This window comes from Erinaceus europaeus, chromosome 5 (genome assembly GCF_950295315.1).
Source record: "Erinaceus europaeus chromosome 5, mEriEur2.1, whole genome shotgun sequence".
NCBI classification, from domain to species: domain Eukaryota; kingdom Metazoa; phylum Chordata; class Mammalia; order Eulipotyphla; family Erinaceidae; genus Erinaceus; species Erinaceus europaeus.
The window spans coordinates 15,165,732-15,180,915 of record NC_080166.1 but is presented as its reverse complement, the minus strand read 5'-3'; the positions used below and the strand labels follow the sequence as shown (position 1 = coordinate 15,180,915).

The 15,184-nt window shown below is 41.0% G+C and overlaps 1 protein-coding gene across 2 annotated transcripts in view; it reads left to right on the top strand.

Annotated features, from left to right (window-relative positions):
• Nucleotides 1-15,184, top strand: part of FBXL7 (F-box and leucine rich repeat protein 7) — a 418,405-nt gene that overhangs the window by 348,009 nt on the left and 55,212 nt on the right. The gene's annotated exons all lie outside the window — the stretch shown is intronic.

Genomic DNA, 15,184 nt, shown 5'->3' with positions numbered 1-15,184 from the left:
TCACCAAACAGTAAACACTTTTAATTTATCTCTGCCTGAATAGGTTGAATAAAATTAGGTGTGATATCTGTTTTTTTTTTTTTAGTTAACAAAAAAAATTATTAGGAGATTTAAAATCCTCTGTGGCCTAATATTTTTCCCAACTATAACTGACACACCATTAGGGGAAAGCCAGCCATGAATATGCTTTATTTAAGTTCCAAACAGCAAATAAGATTCTACAGTTAAAACTTAGTGAAAATAAACCTGGGTTAACAAAATACTTATGTCTGGTTACAGTTCAAGTTTAAGACAAGTACGTTTAAGTAGAATCCACCAAAGGAAAATAAAGGAAAAAAAAAAAAAAGATCAAGCCAAGTCCTCAACAGATTTGATTTAGATCAAATTTTGAGGAGAATCAATTACCTAATCACTATCTGTCTAGTTATTGTTATTAGCATTGCTAAGGATGATGAGAAGTCAAATCGGTCAGACTCAGATAGTAATGAATTTTCTTCATAGTAGACTTCGAAGTTGGTAGGAAGTCAGTAGTGTAAGTTGTGCATCTCTCTGTCTCTGTGCTTCTATCTACAAGAAAGTCAGACTAAAGCAGTGGTGTCTTAGCAAAGACGGAAAACAAAGCACAAGGAATCATTCAGCTACATGGCCACCTCTACTTCAGGGAATTAGACTGGCAGACTGTGGTGACCAACTTCAGTGCTGAATGTTTCAACTCTTGAAACCTCTGTGTCTTTATCTTGGTGCTTATTTGTGTATATTTGACACTGACAAATAACCCTTTCCCCTTCCCAAAATGCTTTCTACCCTTGGTTTCTAGATCTTTCCAATCCCAGAGCCAGTCACCAGCCTTTGTTTACCCTCCCGCCCGCCCCCTTGATGGAGCACTGGGAACAGTAATCCCTCCCAGGGGTCTCTCTAGATCCCTTGCTGTCTCATTAGACATTCTAAAGCACATATCATATTTTTCAAATAATATTTATTTATCTGGCTTGAGAGAGAGAGAAGCTAGAGAACTGCTCAGCTTCTGGCTTGTGCTGGGGATTGAACCTGGGAGCTCAGAACCTCAAGCTTGAGAGTCTTTTGCAGAACCATTATGCTGTCTCCCCTGCCTAGCACATACAGTAGTTCAGCCTCTTGAAAATGGTGTGGAAAAATTAATATCATTATCCTTATTTTCCCTCTAAATTCATTCTGATGAACCAACAACATAAATTTTCAGAGCAAATAAGCAAAGGTGGGACTAATTTCCTTTCATTTGTTAAGCAAATCATAATAATGAAATGTTGAGAACAATACCAGAAGACATTTGAATGTGAGTTGAATCAGTCAGGCTGGTCTTATTTAGTTATTTACTTACTTACTTATTTATTCAGTTATATTTTCTTCTCTTTCTCCCTTCTCTGTTCCTGACCTACCCCTCTCCTCCTTTTCCTTCAAATACCCAAGTAGATCTGACCCTCCTACACTGTGACTGAGTGATTCAGCAGATCCAGAGGCAGGCTTGACAATACAGAGGGTCTGCTCCACAGTGATGGCAAGTGTGGATGGCAGTTATTTTGGTTTCCACGAGAAAGGGTTTTGTTTGTTTCTAGAGAAAGATCCTCATAATTCTACAAAACTTCTTGAGTCACAGTGCCTTTCCCTGGTTGCATTTATAGGGATTTTTCCTGCCCTCAGGTCGTCTGAGCCTTCAGGGACAGGCTCTCGTAGCAAAACTGGCATGTCTTAGAGTCCACCCCTGGGTGACAGAGCCTGCTCTAGGCAGTGCACACATGTCGGACTGCCCAGTGTTCTGGTGTCTCTCCCTCCTTCTCTGGAAGCAGGGCCTCAGCTCAAAAATGAAAATCCACCTTTTCTTCAATGAACGCACAGTAGCAGAATAAAAATGCCCCCAGAGAGTCTGAAAAAAATATTCAGGTATACCCCAGTAGTTCTAATTACATATTTCTAGATTTTTATTTTAATTCTGTCTCACTGATCTATTATTTTCTTTGTCTATTTTTAGGCCAATATTACATAATCTTAGTTATTCAAATGAGACCACAGTAATTTTTTTTTCTTACTATTCTTGCCCAAATTTGCCTTGATTTTACTTTTCCTATAAAATCTGTTTTGTTTTTTTGTTTTTCACCTCTTATTTCGCTAAGCATAATCACTTCTAGCTCCGTACATCTGTGGCCCACATGCCACAATGCCATTTTTTTATTTCTAAGTAATATTCCATCTTTCATATAAATTATATAATCAGTTTTTATCAAGTTCTACAAAGAGTCGCATTTGGGTTTTCACTGGAACTCCAGTTAATTTGTGGAAGAATTTGGATCTAGTTCCTTTTAATATTAAACAGAGCCAACATTCCACTTTTATAAAATGTTTTCTCTAATATTTTGTAACATTTCTCATATGGACCCTTGTCGGCATTTAATATATGTATTTTTACTATGTGGTTAATTCTTATCACGTCTTTTCTGGTTAATTATTGCAAAGACCGATTAGTATTTCGCTTACATTGAGCCATGTTGTGAAACCCTTCCTTTAATTCTCAGACTTACCTAACAGTGCTTTTCAATGCATAAGGAGAGTCAGCATTTTCATAACATTTTTTTTCATTCTTTCCAATTCTTCTACCATTTATTCACTTCTTCTGGTTTCATTTCGTAGTTGCTTCGTCATTTGTTTGGCTAGTGGGTTTTGTAGTGGTTAGATCTTCTATGTACAATGTGGAATTAGAGGAATCATCGTGGCGATTCTTTTCTTGTTCCTGTCTAGTAGGCGGTTTTGCTATTAAATTTGACCTTTCTTCTAGACAGAGGAGAAATCCATTTTCTGCTAAAAAAAATTGTTCTTCTATTTGTCATTTGATTTTCTGTTATGAATGAGTGGTCAGAGTTTTCTTCAAACTTTTCATTAGCATCTAGAATGATGCATATTGTTTTTTCTCTATTAACCTGACTACAGGTAGCCCATTATAGTATATTTTTCTGGAATTGGTTTAGCTTTCCATTCCTGGAATGTATCCTTATATCACTATCTCAGGAATCTGGTGTTCTCTAGAAAGTTCTATCAAGTCCTGCTGAAACCAACTGAATTTGTACAGTGGCGTTTCAGAGAAAATGTGGACAAGAAACTCAACTTGATACTCCCAGAGGAATAAAGAACAGGGAAGCTTCCAATGGAGGGGACACAGAACTCTGGAGGTGGGAACTGTGTGGAATTATATCCCTGTTATTTTACAATCTTTATTAAAGATTTATTATTTGTTCATCATTATTAAATCACTAATAAAAATTTTTAAAAAAACTTGGCTTGAGTGGTGGCATTAGAAAGATGATGATGAACATAGACTGAGTTGTGATTATTTTTAATGACGCTATGGTAAACTCGTGTTATATTAATGATTTAATTGTGGTAAGGAAAATGCACTTTATTAACTGGTGCTCAGTTTGAAGCACTCATTATCTGTTTTCAACAAAACAAATAAGAAAGCGTCTTTTAATTTCTTTAGTTTTAGTTACTATATTTTACTACCTATGATTAGCAAAGTAAAAGAGAGTAATGAAAATACCACTAAAATATAAAGCTGTGTTTTGAAAGATCCTCTTATCAACTTATTTTTTTATCTTTATTTATTTATTGGATAGAGACAGCCAGAAATTGAGGGGGGACGGGGTGATAGAGACGGAGAGAGAGAGAGAGACAGAGACACACTTGCAGCCCTGCTTCACCATTTGTGAAGTTTTTCCCCCCTGCAGGTGGGGACTAGAGACTGGTACCTGGGCCCTTGTGCACTGTAAGATGTGCGCTCAACCTGGTGTGCCACCACCCAGCCCCTACAACTTATTTTTTATGGAGGATTTTTACATAATTTTCAAAAAACCCTTCCTTACTCGCTTTTCTCCGATTCCTATGTAAAGTGCTAAGAAGCTTATGATCTCTAATAAAAATGATGACTTCTATAAAGCTTTGGCTTCTGGTAAGAAATATAGCTTCCTCTTCTGCCGTAATACACAATTTAAAATTAACTCCCTTATTCTGCCCTGTCATTTTAAAAATCTTCTTTATTCTTCACAGTACTTGATAAACTCACAAAACCTGCGCGTAGCCATCCCACTGTCATGGAAATTCTTTCAGGTCAAGGACTTTTTAGCGTGCAATACAGACATGTCATAGGCACTCTGTAAATATTTGGGTTTATGAAATAACCTGTTCTTCCCTATGGTTATTGACTAGAGAATTCAAAATATACTTACAGTTTAGAAATGCAAAGAACAGATATTAGAGAGACAAATCAATGTCTCTAAATCCTCAAAAAAACATGTGTCATAAGTCTTTGAGAAAGAATTATAAAACCTGGAGAATTTCTAAGCATTTCTGAGGATTCCAACTAGGTCAAAAAAAATCAAAATGATTTTCTTTAAAAAAAAAACACTCGGGGCCGGGTGGTGGCGCACCTCGTTGAGCGCACATGTTGCAGTGCACAAGGACCCGGGTTCGAGCCCCCGGTTCCTACCAGCAGATGGAAAGCTTTGCAAGTGGTGAACCAGGGCTGCAGGTGTCTCTCTGTCTCTCTCCCTCTCTATCTGCCCTACCCTCTCGATTTCTGACTGTTTCTATCCAATAAATAAAGATAATAAAAGAAGTTAAAAAAAAACACTCAACAATTGATAATTGTATTGTCTTTTTATATAATATAAAAAATATGAGATAATCTATAAAAGAAGCCTGTGCACAAAGGCAGCAAAAAAATCTGTATTTATTCACACACACACAGAGAGAAGCATTTAGTGGATGTGGAGAAATGCCACATGTTTAAAAAAAAAACACCTTAATTTTAAAAGTCCATTCACATACACACACAGAAAAACATTTAGTGGATGTGGAGAAATGCCACATGTTTAAAAAAAAAAAAAAAAAACCTTAATTTTAAAAGTTCATCCTTTGATGAGTAAGCCTAGCATGGCCTAAAGACAGGCCCCCAACTGGGATGGTTTAGCAGTGGTGTTGCCTGGAAGGTGGAAAATGTGGGATTCAACTGTTTCAACAGGAGGATAAAGCAATTGCCAGTAGCAGCTTTTAATTACATCCAGTTGGCCTTTTTATTTAGCTTCAATCTTTTCCCTTCAAGAGCCAGGAGAGGGGGTGGGGAAGGGCAGATAGTTGCTTTCTCTGGAGGTCTGCTTCTACTTAGCTGCTGAAGCTCAACTTGCATTCTTTCTAGACTTGCTACTTCTGAGAAAAAAAAAATCCACTGTGAGAAGGGTGGAAAAGGACTCCCCAGAAATAGCTGTGATGTTGCTGGGGTCACCCCAGTTCTGAACCTGCAGCTGCAGCCCTTGCCCTACTTGGGGCAGTTCCCTGGTCCTTTCCAAGTCTCCCCTTGGAGCGAAAAACTAAGAGGGGTACCAAGCCAACCCCTCCCCATGCTGGAGAGGAGCAGAGTCCACAGCAGGATTGAGATCACTGGGGGAAAACCAGCCAGGGCCTCCAGAAGCTTAGCTGTGGAGGGTGAGGGAGCAGATAAGTGGGGCCACTCCCCACTCCCTGCTGTGGGGCTTCTAGACTGATTTCTGCATTGAGGAATTACAAGAGAGACTAGAGACCGTATGTTCCAGGGAGATGAGCATTTAATGACAGAGGAGAGAGAGAGAGAGAGAGAAGAAGAAGAAGGAGGAGGAGGAGGAGGGGGAGGAGGAGGGGGAGGAGGAGGAGGAGAAGGAGAAGGAGGAAGAGGAGGAGAAGGAGAAGGAGGAAGAGGAGGGAGAGAGGGGAGAGAGAAGAGAAAAGAAAAAGAGAGGAAAAGGAGATAGAGAAGAGAAAAAGAGGGGAGAGAGATGAGAAAAAGAGGAGAGATAAAGAGAGAGAGGAGAGGAGGAGAGAGGAGAGGAGAGGGAGAGAAAACAGAGAAGAGATAAAAGAGAGGAGAGAGAAAAAGAGGAGAAAGAGAGAGAGAGAAGAGAGGTAAAGGGGACCTCCCCAACCTGGAAGCCCTCCCAGCCTCCCAGCTTCCCAGCCTTTTATTGTTTCTCTGGTGAGCCTGGGGACCCAGAGGCTGCAGCCTGTGTCTTCAGTGCTCACTTCTGCATCCATCTGCATTTTATGGCCTTGCAAACTGGTAGGGAGGGAGCACAGGTGCCATTTCTTCAGGTCCCTTCTCCTGGCTTCCTGCAGGGTGCAGGGGGAGGGGCACTTCCTTCACTAAACTGCCCTCTGAGGAAACCATTCCTTCAAGTTCATATCCCTCCTCCCCCTCCTTCTGTGGAGGGAGAATTCAGGATGCAGGGGGTCCTGTGGGGCATACCTTTTCTTTCTAACTTTGCACACAAAACTGGAATGCACAGTAGCTTCTTTTGGTAGATTCACTGAGTGAAGGGTTTTTTTTTTTTTTTTTTTTTTTTTTTTTTTGCACTACATGTAGTTTACTCCATCAGGCCAATGAAAATTGAGCTCTGTTGTGACATAAGCAAGGGCTATATCAGAATGGATCTTGAAGGAGTCTTTGGGCCCAGGTAATTTTGACCTTGGGTCTAGTCAGGGTCTCTGGTCCCAAGGACCCTCGGGATTTCTAGGCCCCCGAGTCTTTTTCCTTGCCTTATTTTGCACCGTCAAATAAAATCTTCAGAAACCACAGTATTCTTTGGAATTCTTTTCATCGGAATAACAACAAACAGGGTGGGGGTGTCCCCCAAAAAACATGTCCACACAACACCACTCAGAGCAAGAGGGGTGTCAAGAGAAGAAACGACACCCTGGGAAAGTTCTTGTTCATTATTTCCCTCCAAGGAATAAATTGCACTCAGATCAGAGATCCTTGTCCTGCATTCCACACCTCACCCCCCACCAAAAAAAAAAAAAAAAAACTTCAGAGGAAACTAAGAGATGCTAGTTTATCCCCCATGCTGAGTATTTGCTGTCTAAATAAATGGTCAGCTCATCAAGAGGCTATGGGTTGGTGCAAGGAAACAGCCACCTGAGGAGACAGCAGTGTTTGCTCCTAGCCCTGAGATCTAGGGTTTCTATAGGAAGGAGAAGGAGTTGTGGACCAGAGGGAGGGTTCAGACGCAGGGATGTGACACTGGCTGCAGTGATTTTGAGGACTCAGCGAGCACAGTCCCCAGCTCAGTGCTGTCTGTTTCTTGCAGGACTCTGAGACAGGCTGCTAAGCAAACTGAGCACAGCCTCTGGCGGGACTTGGTGATTCACTCTCACTTTTTTCTTTCCCAATCCACATCTGGTGACTTCTTTTTTCTTTATTTTTTGTATCTTAAAAATTAAATCTTTATTTACTTGTTTATTCGGATAGAGACAGCCAGATATCGAGAGGGAAGGGGGTGATAGAGAGGAAGAGAGGCACCTGCAACCCTGCTTCACCACTTGTGAAGTTTTCCCCCTGCAGGTGGGGGCTCTGAGTGCACTGTAACATGTGCACTCAGTCAGGTGCACCACCACCTGGCTCGCTCTCTCTCTCTCTCTCTCTTTCTTTCTTTCTTTTTTCTCTCCTCCTCCTTCTTCTCCTTCTTCCTTTTCTTTCTCTTTTTCTTCTTCTTCTCCTTCCTCTTCCTCCTTTTCTTCTTCTTCTTCTCTGCCTCCTCCTCCCCCTTCTTCTCTTTTTCTTCTTCCTCTGCCTCCTCCTCCTCCTTCTTCTTCTTTTCATTGTCACCAGTATTATCATTGGCATTTGGCACCAGCATTACAAATTCACCACTCACAATGGCCAATTTTTACTTTTTTTTTTTCTGTCTGGATAGAACAGAGAGAAACATCTATAGACCTGCTTCTCCATCCCCCTCCCCTCACAGATGGGGAGCAGGAGCTCAAACCCTGAGCCTTGTGCATGGTAACTGGTGTGTTTAAGCCCCTGTGACAATGCCTGGCCCCTATACCTGACCTGCTACACAGCAGCACACAATACCTGAAAGGTGTCAATTACCATTAAGTTAAGGGCCAAGGAAGAAACTGAGAGACATTATGAGATGAAGATGGAGCTTCTAATTCCAGCTCATATTCTAATGTCTGTCCATTTACAGAGCCATAGTTATAGGATGATCCAGATGGCTAGGGAATCTATAGGAAAATACCCTTTCTTCCCCCCTTAAAGCCACCTTTGCCTGAAGACCCACTCTGTTCCCTCCTTGCCCCAAGTAGGACTCAGCTTTCCTCCAGGCAAACCACCAGCCCCATGTGCTGTGCTCTCACAGGCAAAGCCATTGTCCCAAGGCTGGGTCACCCTTCCCATCTTGCCTGCACCATCTGGCTCCAAGTTGGGTTTATTCCTCTGAGTTAATTGCTAGAAGAATATGTCTCCTTTTAAGAAATGGAGTCTTTCAATGTGAAGGGGAAAATACCTGGACAACTTTCTTTTTGTACTTCACAACCATTTCTGTGTTTTGAAGCAGCGAATTGACTTAAGGGCCCCTGGAAGCTCCTATATTTATGGGGGTGGTGGTGGTAGAGGGAGCAGTGTAGACAGATGGTGTGGGAGAGTTTTGATCTTCTAGATCACAGTTCTACTTTCTCTTCAAGGCAGACCTCAGACCACTGTTAGGTAGCATACATGCTGGAACTGTTTGCCTCTTCTTACCAAATAGGAAGATTAAGACAGACAAACATAATACAAAGGAATGGAAAAAATGCATATCACTAAGCCAGTCCCTCTCAATGATAACATAGGGAGATTGTGTTCCAGTAACTAAGATACAATAGACCATTTTGCAGGCGAATGAAACTTCGCCACATGTATCACTCACTATCTTTTCAATGATGAAATCATAGATTTCAGTTTTCAAAATTAAATGGAAGGATGCAGATGTGGATAAAACAAAAAGTCCCATCCTGTCCCATAGCCTGATCCATTTCTTGAGATAGGTCTGCTCTAGTGTATAGATAAAACTACTTTTTGTTTCTCATTCTAAACTTTTTTTTTTTTTGGTGAATAAACTATCATTCAGATGGTCATGTAATAAAGTTCTTATCAGGCATAAGATCATTAAACGATCTTATTTTGTATTTCGCTTTATTACAAATTAGCATAGTAAGTCCTTTTTCTCCATGTCCTTATTATATAAATATACCTTATTTTCCTTCTGGTTTCAAAGTACTGATTACATGACTATACATCACGTTTTTGTATAACTTACTACTTGTTGTGCAATTTATTATATATAAAACAGGTTGATAAACATTTCTATTATATTCAAGTTTTCACTACATATGTGTTCCTAAAGCCTCTCTATGGCCAAAAAGTGGGGAAAAAAATTGTTCCAAGTGCAGAGGAAGGAAGATGTTATAGTTGCTACACATAAAATATAGAAAAGGTTTGTTCTTAATAATAAGAAATCTTGAACAAGAGAGGTAGCTCACTGGTTAGGGCAGAGTGTGTGTGTGTGTGTGTGTGTGTGTGTGTGTGTGTGTGTGTGAAGCAGGAAGAAAATTCCTGGCAGCCACAAGGCCATGCCTGTGGGAGCTCCTCTGCAAATATGGATAGTGATAAATTTACAAATAACACTCTTACAATTCAACATGAAACTCTTTAAATTAAGCACGCAATTGAAAAAGGAAGAGAGAGAGAGAGATTAAGAAAGAGAGAGAGAGAGATAGTCGCCAGGTGCTTGGAGACATGAAGTTTAGTTCAATCTCCCCTTCAAAGAAAAAGAAAGTGGGGTGGTGTGTGTGGGAATGTTCCCCGGCTACTTTGGGAGAAGTATAAAGAAACAGATCATGTTGGTTACAGTGTGAGGACATAGCATGTCTACATACCACTAATGGACATGGTAATAAACAGAACACATTGATGGTATGAATCTATTTATTTATTTTAAGTAGACACTCATTACCTCACGGTACTAGGTGGCAGTTTAATTTAGTCTGCAAAACCCTACACTTAAAAAATATTATTGTCTTTATTTATTGGATAGATACAGCCAGAAATTGAGAGGGAAAGGGAAGAGAGGGAGGGAGAGAGACAGAGAAACACCTGCAGCCCTGGTTCACCACTTGCAAAGCTTTCCCCCTGCAGGTAGAGACCAGGGCCTTGAACCCAAGTCCTTGCTCATTGTAACATGTGTGCTCAACCAGGTGCACCACCACCTGACCCCAAACCATACACTTTTTACTTAGCCCCCTCTGTTGAGTGTGGGCAGGACCTCAGTGAATGATAGAATTCCACTTTCTTGATTAGGTTGTATTATCTATCAAAGATTGGTGGAAGTTTTACAGATGTTATCAAGTTCCGAAGTTAATTAATTTGGGTCTCATTAGAAAAGAGAGATCATCCACCTTAATTACATCAAAAGATTATGTATTATTGAACCCAGATAGACCTGACCTCATTGGATAGACTTAGGGAAAAGCCTTGCAAGGGGAGACTGAGAACTCCCTAAAGAGATTCTCAGGGGCTGGGTGGTAGCGCAGTGAGTTAAACATACATGGTGCAAAGCGCAAGGACCAGAGTAAGGATCCCAGTTCGAACCCCCAGCTCCCTACCTGCAGGGAGGTCACTTTGCAAGTGATGAAGCAGATTTGCAGGTGCCTGTCCTTCTCTTCTCCTGTCTTCCCCTCCTCTCTCGATTTCTCTCTGTCCTACTCAACAACAACAACAGCTATAACAACAATAACAATAACAACCACAACAAGGGCAACAAAATGGGAAAAATAACCTCCAGGATCAGTGGATTCTTAGTACTGCCACCGAGCTCCATGATAACCCTGGAGACAAAGAGAGAGAGAGAGAGAGAGAGAGAGAGAGATTCTTTAGCCACCCTTGATGTTAAATGTCATACTGTTGAGGAATCACAAGGCTAGGAATTATAGGGATTTTTTGGGAGCCAAGAGCAAAACTCTGGTGACCAGCCATAATGTTGACCTCACTTCTACAGCCACAAAGAATTAAATTCTCCCAAAAGTCTTCAGAGTTTTGCTAAGGATTCTAAATTCCAGAACCTTCGCCTCCCACTTGACTCCTTGAGTGCAGCTTTGGAAGACCCAGAGCAGAGATTATAGGTACACCTTGTGCTACTGTGCAGTCATGGGTGATGTTGTTTAAAGCCTTTCTGATGGTAATCCACACATGAGCTGTTGGCTAGCACACCCACAAATAGTTCAGTTGGAAATATAAGTGACAGAAGTTCTTGGATGGGAATACAGTGTTGCATGTACAGTGGTGCTCCTCCAAAATTGTTTAGAAGGGCTGGGGTAGAGAGCATAATGGTTATGCAAAGAGACCTTCATGCCTGAGGCTCTGAAGTCCCAGGTTCAATCCCCCACACCACCATAAAACAGAGCAGAGCAGTCCTCATGTTTTTTTTTTTAATGTTTAGAATAATCTGACCTTGCCAGTGACAATTTAGAATCTGTTTTAGCTAGTTATATCATTGCACTAAAATCAGTGAGCTTTTTTTGAACTTTAATGGAAATTCAATATGGTGGCCATGAAACTCCTTGAAAAGAAGATGGAGGGGGCGCATTCACACACATTGTAATGAAGTTGCTTAGCTGAAGGAAAACTCTTTAGTCAAAAGAAAAGCTTCCTAATGCAGTTAAAGTATCTGGAGGATTTTGTTGTGGCTAAGAGCCCAAAATCTGCTTCTTGAAAAGGATGGAACCCCTGTTGCTTTTCCAGACACTCCAAGGGTTTCATTGCTATTTCACAGTTTTTCTCAAGAGCAATAAATCCTTAACAGTTTTAAAGGAAACAAGTCAATGGTGTCTGTTTGCTAAGCTGTTGCCTGGAATTATTCTCTCTTCTAGAAATAGAAACCCAACATGGCAGCTTCCAAAACTGAATAAGTCTTGGGGAGTATTCTTCAAACTGCATTTGCTAAAGGATTCTTCAATAACACATGGCCTCCGGAAGTGGTTCTTCCATGCATTTGAAACCCTTGATAGTTCTGACCTACTCCCAGATTGTATCCTTTGTTTTGTGATTATTTAAATATCTCTAAGTCCAAAGCAATCTAACTTTGCGGTGACACAGTGTGATTCTTCTCTTGATCTGTGCATTAAAGATGTGTGAAATTTTCTCCTTTTCATGAAAGAGACCTCCTAGTAGAAAATTAGTCAACATTCTGTGACTAAGAGAGGAATAAGTGAATAGAAAACAAGCCATTAGTGATCCAACATGCAAATTTTTTATAAGTTCATTTTGTTTTTAAGTTCACTGAAATGAAGATATTGATACAACAAAGACAGCTTGACTGGATTTTATTTAAAATAGCAGTCAGCTAAAAACTTCCTGCTTCTGTTTTGTCTCATCTGTTCTCACAGCTTCATAGGGACTAACTCACTCAACTCTCCAAGTCTCCTCTTTCTCTCTGAAAATGTTGACCTAGAGCAGAAAAGTCCCAGCAAAGACATAAAGAGAAAGAGAGAGGGGGAGAGAGAGACAGAGAGAGAGAGAGAGAGAGAGAGAGGAGAGAGAGAGATGAACTTCCTATGCAATGATCTATGCTTTTGATTTAATTTTTATACTTTCCATAATCTTTTTCTTAAAAACCTATAGCAGCATGTCAATTCTGATTTGCTTTGAAGCATATGCTGTCTACTCTACTCATCCTCATGTGCAGTTTTGCTCTCTGCCAGCACACAGGAATTCCTAACTCTTTCCTCTGCCCCAAAGCTCTGCTCTCTGTCTTTTTCCAAGAGGGCTCAATTAGAGTGCTGTTTTCTTTCTTTTCCTTTTGAAAACACAGCAGTGAAATGCTGCCTTTCTTGATCGAGAACATGGTTTTGGAGCTAGTCTATGTGTAATCAGCAAGGATACACTCACCTGCCATTTCCGGAGGAATATCTTGCCAAGTCCATTCACATTCACTCTTTTCTTTTTCTTTCTTTCTTTTTGGCATCCTCTTGTCTGTTTGGAGAGTCCTACCACTCACTCTTCAGAAAAAAAAAGTTTCAGCTGTCAAGTTCTTTCCATTTGAAAATGATGCAGAAATGGCTTCCTGTTTCAGCTTGAATGCAAAATGGAGTCCAAGCTGAAAGCAGATTTTCTGATTGTCAGAATCTCTAACACAACAGCACACACTGTGGGTCACAGGGCAGCCCAGCCATGGGAATTCTGCTGCTAGGTAGTGGTTCTTCCCCCACCCTTGAGGAAGCCAGAATGCATTTCATCAGAAAGGAAATAATTTTTGAATTAATGAGCTGATGCGTAAGGGCACTTACTCCTTTGCTGTGCTTGAGAGTGAGAATGTTGGACATCACGACCCTCTGAGAGTATGGTAATCCTCAGTCTTAACTTTGTATTAACTGAATACATGTTGTTGCTTGCTGTGTTTCTCATAATTTCACTTCATTTGAATTCTAAGAGTCAGTTAGTTATTATAGTTTGGAGGTTTTAGGACCATTTAAGGAAAAAGGTGAACTTGTATATTATACTCATTGAAAAAAAAAGGTTGGGGGCCAGGTGGTGAGTCAACCGGTAGAATGCAGACATTACTGTGTGAGAGGGTCCAGGTTCAAGGCCCTGGTCTCCGCCTGTGAGGGAAGCTTCATAAGTAGAATGCACCCACATAGTCAACGACTGCCACCTCTCCAGATTCAAAGGAGGTCTCGAAACTTTACATCAGGCTCAACCTGACGCTGTTGACTGGCTACAGAAGAAGGGCAAACGCTAGAAGAAGAACTATGTGAGAGGGTCCAGGTTCAAGGCCCTGGTCTCTGCCTGTGAGGGAAGCTTCACAAGTAGAATGCAGACATTACTATATGAGAGGGTCCAGGTTCAAGGCCTTGGTCTCTGCCTGTGAGGGGAAGCTTCACAAGTAGAATGCAGACATTACTATGTGAGAGGGTCCAGGTTCAAGGCCTTGGTCTCTGCCTGTGAGGGAAGCTTCACAAGTAGAATGCAGACATTACTATGTGAGAGGGTCCAGGTTCAAGGCCCTGGTCTCTGCCTGTGAGGGAAGCTTCACAAGTAGAATGCAGACATTACTATGTGAGAGGGTCCAGGTTCAAGGCCCTGGTCTCCACCTGTGAGGGGAGCTTCACAAGTGATGGAGCTGTGCTTCATGTGTCTTCATTCTCTCTCCTCTCTTTGTCTCTCATTTTTTTCTCTCTTTTCTTTCTCCCTCCCCCCTTCTCATACTGTATTAAAAATGAAAGGAAAAGACCACTGGGAATGACGGATTCTTGCAGATACCAAGTCCCAGTGAGAACTGTGATGGCAAGAAAGGAAGGAAGGAAGGAAGGAAGGAAGGAAGGAAGGAAGGAAGGAAGGAAGGAAGGAAGATGATAGGAAGGAAAGAGTGAGATGGAAACAACTGGGTTTCAAATTCTCAGAAATAATCTGAGAAATTTTCAATTCTCCTCCATGCAGTTACTCAACGGCCTCTGTAGGCAAAAGACATAAGACCAACTCACTTTTTACTGTTGAAGTATATTCCAAATATAATGAAGATATCACTGTATTACAAAGCAGAAAAGATGAATGACCATCCTCTCTCCCCTGTAGACTCTGTGAGTCTTAAGTCAAAGTCAGCTAGCTTTGGAGTGTGTAGGTAAATGCTATTCTGGTGAAAAATCCATCAGCCCATGCTCTGTTGTAGCTTTCTTAGCTGTGTGCCTGCAGACTTTGAGGTCTCTCTGCTATTGGATAAGTTACAGTGGAAACAGAGGGAAAGATTCTAATCACAGAAAGTAAAGATTTCCATTTATGAGCTCAGCTGTTGGACCTGTCATCCTTCATCAGCAGAAAGAGAGGGGGGAAATAAAATACTTTGTTTTGTTTCGGCCACCCAGTGAAAGAAGAGTGGAGAGGGTGGGAAATCATGGTTTCTTACTTATTCTGACACCTTCTGTCTCCAGAGTATAGAAATGACCGGCCAGGGGCAGGCAAATTACTTTCCCAACATATTTGGCCCAGAACAAGCCTGGTGAGTGAGAAGAAAGGGGACCATTTGATAAGAGTTGGGAAATACCATCTGTTTTCCTTAGTATTTCTGGATGATATTATCAGACATCCTGTAATTTACACTCTCTGCTGAAAACTCTAATTGAATACCCCTATTGGCTGAAGCCATTGACCATTAGTGAGAAACTATTGAAGGGCCAGGTCTTTGAAAGAGATCCTGTTGACAGTCAAGAGTAGAGTCATCTGAAATGTTTGTTTCCTTCTTGAGGTAAAAAAAAAAAAATGACTGTCTGTGCCTATGCTGAATGTTTGGCTGTTCCATGAAGCTGCAACTAAACATTC